This window comes from Triticum dicoccoides, chromosome 2A (genome assembly GCF_002162155.2).
Source record: "Triticum dicoccoides isolate Atlit2015 ecotype Zavitan chromosome 2A, WEW_v2.0, whole genome shotgun sequence".
NCBI classification, from domain to species: domain Eukaryota; kingdom Viridiplantae; phylum Streptophyta; class Magnoliopsida; order Poales; family Poaceae; genus Triticum; species Triticum dicoccoides.
This window is the reverse complement of record NC_041382.1, coordinates 268,078,010-268,087,297: the sequence shown is the minus strand read 5'-3', so window position 1 is coordinate 268,087,297 and position 9,288 is coordinate 268,078,010.

Here is a 9,288-nt window from a genome sequence, read left to right as displayed (position 1 = left end):
CAAAAATTTGAGATCGAGAAGATTGAGATTGCGTACGCCGCCGCATGTGTCGTAGGCGATCCGTCGAGTACGACTCTCTGTCCGGGTCGCTAAATCTTACTATTTTTCCCACAGCATGGAAGTTCGAGACCTATCCAGTTACGTTGTTATAAAACTTCCGTTGGTTAAAGTTTTAAGGCGACAGCAACACAGCAATTCACCAGGAGATTTGATAGATCACTATTACTGCCGTGGAGGATTTGCACAGCTCTCACGCGATACTGAGGTGACTCAGTTTTTTCGGGCATCCAAGTCGTGGATCCTTGGTGATGGCAACGCCTGCCGCTTCTGGTTGGACCCGTGGCTGAACGGTCTTTCCCCCCTCGACAGCGCCCCTTCCTTGGTGGTGCTGGTTCCGCGCTGTGTCCGGCGCTCGCGTACGGTGGCCTAGGCGCTTTCCGACCGTTGCTGGATCTCTGGCATCCTAGGCCCCCTCGGCCCCGCGGCCGCGGTTGAATATGTGGAGCTCTAGCGCCGCCTCTAGACTGTCGAGCTTGTTCCGCGCCCGGACCTGCTTCGCTGGCGCTGGACTGCCAATGGCATCTACTCTGCTTCCTCATGATACAGCGCCCTATTTCATGGATCCACGGCCTCCGAGTTTTGGCGCCTCACCTGGGAAACTAGTGCCCCCACCTCGGTCAAATTCTTCATCTGGCTCGCATCCCTTAACCGGTGTTGGTCTGCTGATCGCCTGGCTCGGCGAGGTCTGCCACACGAACCCGTGTGTGTCTTTTGCTCAGGAGCCCGAAACACTCCATCACATCTTGGTGGGGTGCGCGTTCGCACGCATCACATGGCACGAGATCCTCTCGTGGTGTTCCCCAACGATGATTGCGCCCGATGGCACCACCGGCTACTTTGCCTGGCTCTCCGCAGCCATGATTCCCCTCCCGGCTGCGCGCAGTCGTGGCCTGGCCACTATCGCCTCCCTCGTTGCCTGGTCCCTGTGGCGACACCGGAACGCGATCATCTTCGACAAGGTTACCCCTTCTTCCTCTTCCCTGATCGCCGCCATCAAGGACGAAACTCGTTCATGGGCTGCTGCTGGAGCTCGAGGGCTAGCCTCGAACCGTTTTGTAACCTGACATTGTAATTGTTGGGGCTGAGCACCCCCCTACCTCTGCTCCCCCGGGTTCATAGGCTCGTCATCCGTGCGCACGAGGCTATGATTCCCACCCCTGTACCTTCTTTTTTTCTCTCCGTCTATCAATGCAATGATACGCTTCCTTAGCGTATTCGAGAAAAAGAAATCGCAAACAGCATCCATGTTTTCCAGCGGCAACTGGGTCCATGCACGGAATGCATGAAATCCCACATGGATTTGTCCCTACGCAAAGAAAAATCAGTTTTGAAAGGATCTACATCAGCTTTTATCAAGATCAGAATTTTTTTATGTTGTTTATCCAGTTGGTCAGCAAGATGGCCAAGGTGTTTCAAGTCGCTACTAGTAGCTTCTGCCGTAAATCACTTTACTATGAGCCGCCATCGGATCTCCATGGGAAAGGCCCGTCGCCACCAACAACTGCCTTGCGGGCACGTTCCTCGTTTTTTGCCACCTCAACCACGGGCTCAAGCGTTGTCTCCATGGCTATCCTCACCTCGTCCTCGAATCCGCTTTGGTGCCGCCCTTGGTGTCATGAGTTGCCGCATCCCCTCTGAATCGTCCAAGGACTCTGTTTCCAACTTGGACTCTGAAGCTGCTGCCGCTGTCACATCGTCTGTTGTTTCCTGTATTAGTGCTTCAAGCCGCTGAGTTACTGCTGGGGCCCCCGAATCAAACCAAGCCGTCAGCAACCACTGACGCAATTCCAAAGTGATTTGATTGATTGCTAGATATACTACTACCAACCGGCAGTGCGGTTCCACTACGTAAAATTCAAGGCTGATTTGACAACTAGTACGGCTTCCACGTGAAAGTAGTCTGCTAGTTCAGTTTTTTGTTCTCCATACAACAGCTACGTAAACACCAGGAATACTACCAGATCAGAGTAAAAAGAAAAAAGAGGGCAGCAGCAGTCACACGCAAAAGCGACCAGGAACCTGGCAATTCAACTTCCATCAAGCTAAGTAATATGGTATCTTGACAATAGTCGAATCAGTTAAACTGTTGAGGAACCGGCAGACATCAAATATTCCATGTGGGATCCGAAGGGAAAGTGAGGCATGCACACACATATTCTGGATAGGATTAATAGTACTCTTTGGACTAGGGCTCCACGATCGGGCATCTGAGTCGCGACTGCTGGTTTCGGCCCTGCTGTCTCCACCACTGCACTTCTGAGCCGGCACCGTGTGAGACGCCATATTGAGCCAACGAGGCCATTGAGACGCTGGGCTGTCTGAAATCCACTCGGCTGTGATGAGCCGCCAAGGCTGTATTGAGTCGCCGGACAGTTTTTTTTTAAGGACAGAAATGAGTGGCTAAATTATCGTTGCATGCACTGGAAGTTATTCATGGAACGGCTCGTCTATCACCGTTGCATGCACTGGAAGTTATTCATGGAACGGCTCGTCTATCGTCCAAGCAAATAAGGTGATATCCATCCAATTTATTTTATTAACACATATTGTTTTATCAAAGAACAATTACTTAGTCCATGATATTTTTCCACGGGACCATTATTCCTTACAAAAAGGTGTCGCAAAAGAGGCGTGAGCAAATACTATTTTTGCACTAGCGCGTTCGTGCCATGCTGCTCGACGGGTATGTGCACAAATCACCACCCCCGCTACATCAACACCCGCAACTGACTCATCGTCCGCGCCCGTGGCCGACTCTCCCGCCCGCACGGGATTACAACGCCGCAGCCGGCTCATCTGTTTGCTCCCGCAGCTGACTCAACTATGATTGATTTCAGTTTCACCATGCTGATCATCAACTCCGCGGTGATAATTGCTGACCTGACGCATCAGGTGAAATCCATCCAGCATATTTTTATATATTATATATTGCTTTCTTTAAAAGAGCAATTACTCCGGTTTGCAAGTTGTCACATGCAGGATTCAAACCGGTCTATATCACGGTTAATTATGAAGAATCTCAAGCCAACTCCTCAAGTCGTCTTGCGACTCGGGGGCTACGATGACATGACTTAGCAAATATCGTGAGATTTAAGACCTCGGGTTATTGGAGGGAAGATAACCCGGTGTCGGAGGCTACCGCCATATTGGTGAAAATTTAAAGGCCGTCAGAAAATTTCTGGCTCACAATGATGCTTCGGTTTACAATCCGGCTCACGGGACCAAAGAGAGTTTGTTGCACAACACAACTCAAACATAGGCACCCGACGAGCACAACTCAGAAATATATCACTTGGGGGCTTCCATCTTATTGAGCTAAGCTATGATTACCCTTTGATCTGGCTCATAGCCACAGTTACAGGTCATTTGGGGGCTTCCTGTTTAAACATAGGTCGTATTCAAACCAAAGAGAGCATAGCTGTCGGTACCCTCTTGATCGGCGCAATGCCAAACCCATTAGGGGGCTTCTTGATCGTATTCGAATCATAGCTTAACCCCTTTTGGATCAGACTTTGATCGTATTCGAATCAGAGTCATTAAAAAACTCTCAAGGTCATTTGGGGGCTTCCTATTCAAACATAGGTCGTATTCGAACCAAAGAGAACATAGTTGTCGGTACCCTCTTGATCGGTGCAACACCAAAACCACTAGGGGGCTTCATGATCGTATTCGAATTCTAGCTTAACCCCTTTTGGTCTGGTTTACTGATCGTATTCGAATCAGAAGCCTCATTTTTTTTCTCTGTTTGGCTTAAGTTTTGTGAAAACAATCTTTGGTTTTGTCTTGAGACCTTTTTGTTCATATCTGAAGCATTATGTGGTTTCGATTAACCCGGCTTGACTTTGGACAATAAGTCGCCATATATGACAATTATAAAAATTTGGAAGTTTTTGGCTTCTAAAGATTGGGTTATCACCCTTACTGCACAGGTCATGTAAACCGGCAATACAAATTAAACATCACAATGGTTATATGTGGGATATTATGACCCGCCCTGCGGTAAACCGCCAAGGGATCTTGTGATTTACTTGTGTGCAGGATAAGACTACATTTGGGTGGTTACCCGCCCTGGCTTTTGACGTTAAGTCACCAGGGCATATGTTGTTTAAACTCTATGCAGGATTTACAGAGCTATGACTTACATAAATGATTAAGTTCCAGCCCATCATCAAAGATTGAAATTGGAGTCTCAAAAGGGTAATCAGTTTTTGATTTTCTCAAAGGCTATAAGCCGCCGGGTTATATTATTCAAATCTTTAATAGCCAACATGGCTGGATTTTTATTATGGTTATCAATAACCAATAGAGAAAAGTATACTTTTTGTCCCTCAATTCTTCGCGGAGTCTAGATTTGGTCCCTTAACTTCAAAACCGAATAACTTGCACCCTTAACTATTGAAACTGGACAAGATTCATCCATAGTCACGGTTTTGAGCAGTTTGCGTGCTGTCCTAACCCGGTTTTGACCGTGCCGACTCAAATTCGCGTACTTTTTCCAAATCCAGCCAATGTTTCCAAATTCGGTTACTTTTTTTTCAAATATGTGAACTTTTTAAAAAATCGTGTACTCTTTTCAAATCCGCGTACTTTTTTCAAGTTCGCGTACTCTTTTCAAATCCACGTACTTTTTTAAAGTTCATGTAATTTTTAAAACTGACTTACTTTTTCATACCCGCGTACATTATTTTGGAAAGAGTTCATGAATTTGAAAATTTTATGTGAACTTGAAAAAAGTACGCGGATTTAGATCTTTTTATGTAAATTCGAAAACATATGTGGATTTTAAAAAAAGCACACGGATTTAGATCTTTTTTACGCAAATTAGAAAACATATGTGGATTTCAAAAAAGTACACAAAATTTAAAATAGTTCACGGATTTGGAAAAGGTATGTTTATGATTTTAAAAATTACACGACCTTGAAAAAACTATGTGGATTTAAAAAGAGTGTGAATTTCAAAAAGTTCACAGATATGAAAAATTATGCGAATTTGAGTTAGCACCAGTCAAAACCGGGGTGAGTTAGCACCAAAACCGGTCAAAATCGAGACCAGGGACGAACCTTGTCCGGTTTCAATAGTTGGGGTGCAAGTTATCCGGTTTCGGAGTCGAGGGACCAAATCTAGACTTCACCAAGAGTTGAGGGACGAAAAGTATACTTTTCTCTAACCAATATTATGATTGAGGTTTTTAAAGTCGCTTCAGCGCAATGGATATTATTTTATCAATGGATATAATTTATTCTACAATGGAAGGAATAGTCCTGAGTCGCTGCGGGCTTACGACCCGGCACTTGGGGGCTACATTATTCAAGTTGAGATTACATCAAATATGCAAGTCCCATATTACTGCCAGCATGCACCATGGCACTTCGGGGCTAATGCAAAGTCATTTTTACTGGCCTTATTGAAGACCTGACTCATCACATCATAATGAGCCGGCCCTTGGGAGCTACTGATTGCTCCTGTCAGAAATTTAAGGTACACAAGCTTTAATCCATTATATTGAAAGGTTTATTTCTCAGTTGGAAGAGTACAAAGCTCTTAACCTTATGGACGTGGGTTCGAGCCCCGTGGTGGGGGTTACATCATATGATGTTCTTTTCAATAAAGTATATATAAAGTCCCAGCTCAGTATTATCTTACCAAGCCGGCCCTTGGAGGCTACACATCGCTGCTCAAGTATGCATGATCATATTTATAAAGTCCCTGCTCATTATTACATAATGACCCGGCCCTTGGGGGCTACACCGGTTGAAGTTTTTGTGAGCATAAGACAATTACATGTCCCAGGTTGATGTAAGCATGGCAACCCGACACTTGGGGGCTACATATATGGAATATTCAGTTTATATGATTGAGATGAACAAACCAGATTTCTTCAAGGTTACAACACTTATTGGAGCAAGTCTTAAGTTATCACTATGTTCTCCTCTTAAGACTTGGGGGCTACAAGTATTATGCATATAAAGGAGGAACGTCTTCAAATTATCAGTTTTGAACCAATCAGGAAGATCAATTACATGACCCGGTGTCAATGACAATTATGACCCGGTGCCATCAATATTTATAAACCGGCAATTTTGGCAATGATAAACCGGCAAGTCCTACATCTTCAAGCCTGCTGAAAGTCAGATGAGTATTTCAAAATCAATATTTTTTAAATCGGCGCTTTGGAAGCCGATTCAAGTGGATTATTTCTTACAATATTTCTCTACAAGAGACCAATGTCAACAAATTGACTCTGAAGCTGGCTTATTGACCCGAATTTTTTAGGAGAAGGAAACGACAAGGAGTTAAGGACGATCAGGTGCCGGTTTACAAGAATTCTTAATCCAAAACACAATCTATCAAATTTGTTCTTGTGTTTGTTTTACAGGATCAGTTTAACATGGATAAATCCAAATTAAACTGGGGGCTAATGTCTGGGATATACCCCGCGATATGACCCAGCCGGAAATATGACCCGGCCGAACTTGGCGGTTTACTTGAGACCCGGCTGACCAGGTGGTTTACAAGCAACCCGCAGGAACATTACGACACACTGGTGACCCGTCGGGCGGGTCAGACGAATGACAAGGCCCAAGGCCTAGAAGGCTGGTTCATGTTAATGGTGGGCCGGTTTATGAGGAAAGCACAAGGAATATTCTCCTACAAAGGAAGCAAGACTAGGACTCCACTTGTAATAGAGTAATCCTAATCCAACTAGGACTAGTCATGTAAACCATCCCTTCAACATATATAAGGAGGGGCAGGGCTCCCCAAACATGGAAAAGTTTCACAAGTTAGACAGATTAGGGTTAGACAAACAAGTCTATAGCTCTCGAGTTAGAGCACCCGTGTAATCGTGATCATCATCATCAATATCAATGAAGCAGGATGTAGGCTTTTACCTCCACCCTGAGGGGCCGAACCTGGGTAAAACATCGCGTCTCTCGTCCCGCTCAACCCCTCTCAAGCTACCACATAGATGCGTTGGCCTCGCGACTAAGTCCTGACACTAAGGACATCTGTCGTGACAATTCCACGACATGTTGAGTGCGCTAACGAGGATCAAGCTTTCGACAACTCTGAGAAATTTGCATGCTAGATGACCATACCCTCGAAATCACTTCTATATTTGCTTGCCAGATGTTCGCTCTATTGCTATGTCGCGCTACCTACCACTTGCTTATCATGCCTCCCATATGTCAAGCCTCTAACCCACCTTTCCTAGCAAACCGTTGTTTCGCTATGTTACCGCTTTTGCTCAGCCCCTCTTATAGCGTTGCTAGTTGCAGGTGAAGTTGAAGTTTGTTCCATGTTGGAACATGGATATGTTGGGATATCTTTATTATATCTTATTTACTTTAATGCACCTATATACTTGGTAAAGGGTGGAAGGCTCGGCCTTAAGCCTGGTGTTTTGTTCCACTCCTGTCGCCCTAGTTTTCTTCATACCGGTGTTATGTTCCTTGATTTTGCGTTCCTTACCCGGTTGGTTGTTATGGGAACCCCATGACAGTTCTCTTTGAATAAAACTCCTCCAGCAAGGCCCAACCTTGGTTTTAACATTTGCCACCTGAGACTTTTCCCTTGGGTTCCGCGGACTCAAGGGTCATCTTTATTTTAAACCCCCGGGCCAGTGCTCCTCTGAGTGTTGGTCCAACCTGTCAACTGTCGAGGGCCACCAGGGGCAACTCTGGGTTGGCCTAGCGGAAGTTTGGACAATACGGCATGCCCTAAGAACGAGATACGTGCGACTCCTATCGGGATTTGTCGGCACATCGGGCGGCTTTGTTGGTCTTGTTTTACCATTGTCAAAATGTCTTGTAACCGGGATTCCGAGACTGATCGGGTCTTTCCTGGAGAAGGAATATCCTTCGTTGACCGCGAGAGCTTGTGTTGGGCTAAGTTGGGACACCCCTGCAGGGTATAAATTTTCGAGAGTTGTGCCCACGGTTATGTGGCAGATGGGAATTTGTTAATATCCGGTTGTAGAGAACTTGATACTTAAATTAATTAAAATGAATCAACCGCGTGTGTAACCGTGATTGTCTCTTTTCGGCAGAGTCCGAGAAGAGAACATGGTCTTGTGTTATGCTTGAATGTAAGTAGTATTAGGATCACTTCTAGACTCTCGACCGTTCATTGCTTCTCTTCTCGCTCTCCTTTGCATATGTTAGCCACCATATATATGCTAGTGCTTGCTGTAGCTCCACCTCACTACCTTCTCCTACCCATAAGCTTAAATTGTTTTGATCTCGTGGGTGTGAGATTGCTGAGTCCTTCTGACTCACGGATACTTCCAAACAGTTGCAGGTGTCGAGGATACCAGCATAGGTGACGATACCGAACTCAAGTGGGAGTTCGACGAGGATTCGGGCTGTTAGTATGTTTCTTTTCCGGATGATCAGTAGTGGAGCCCAGTTGGGACGATCGGGGATCTAGCATTTGGGGTTGTCTTCCTTTATTTTGGTTCCGTAGTCAGACCTTTTGTACCTTGGTTGATGTATGGATTAATTATGTATTGTGTGAAGTGGCGATTGTAAGCCAAATCTTTATCCCTTTCTTATTCAGTACATGGGATGTTTGATTATTACCCCTCTTGTGACAAGCCTACCGTGCGGCTATGCCTCTAAGTCGTGCCCCGACACGTGGGAGATATAGTCACATTGTGGGTGTGACAGAAAGCAAGGTTACTCAAGGTAATGAGGTTTGCCCTATATTTAGTGCGTAGAAGTGAATGGTTTGCTAAAGAGCGCACGGGTCTATAGCTGAATGGAAAAGGCTCTGCAGAAGCTGAATTTCAGTTTGTAACTTCATATGACAGATTATTCGGAATTTACTGTATCAAGCCGCTATATGACTTCTCGGTGGCTCATCCTTTCGCAGAAATAATGCATGAAAAAGATTCTAAAAATATGAATTTGATTTGTCAGAATAGTTTTAACCTTGCAATCTTTGAATTTGGGCCTTGTAATTCTGCAATTTGAACCTTGAAATATTTATGGTATTTGTTATATAACATAATTGCATGTTTAATTTGGTTTTGCAATCATGTCATATTACAAGTACTTCCTCCGTTCCAAATTACACGTCACAGAAATGGATGTATCTCGAACTAAAATACATCTAGATACATCCATACTTGCGACAAGTAATTCGGAACGGAGGGAGTATATATGTTCTTCTTCTGTAGACAGAGTATAGATGTTGTGCAGACAGAGCATATCACATCGCACACAGAC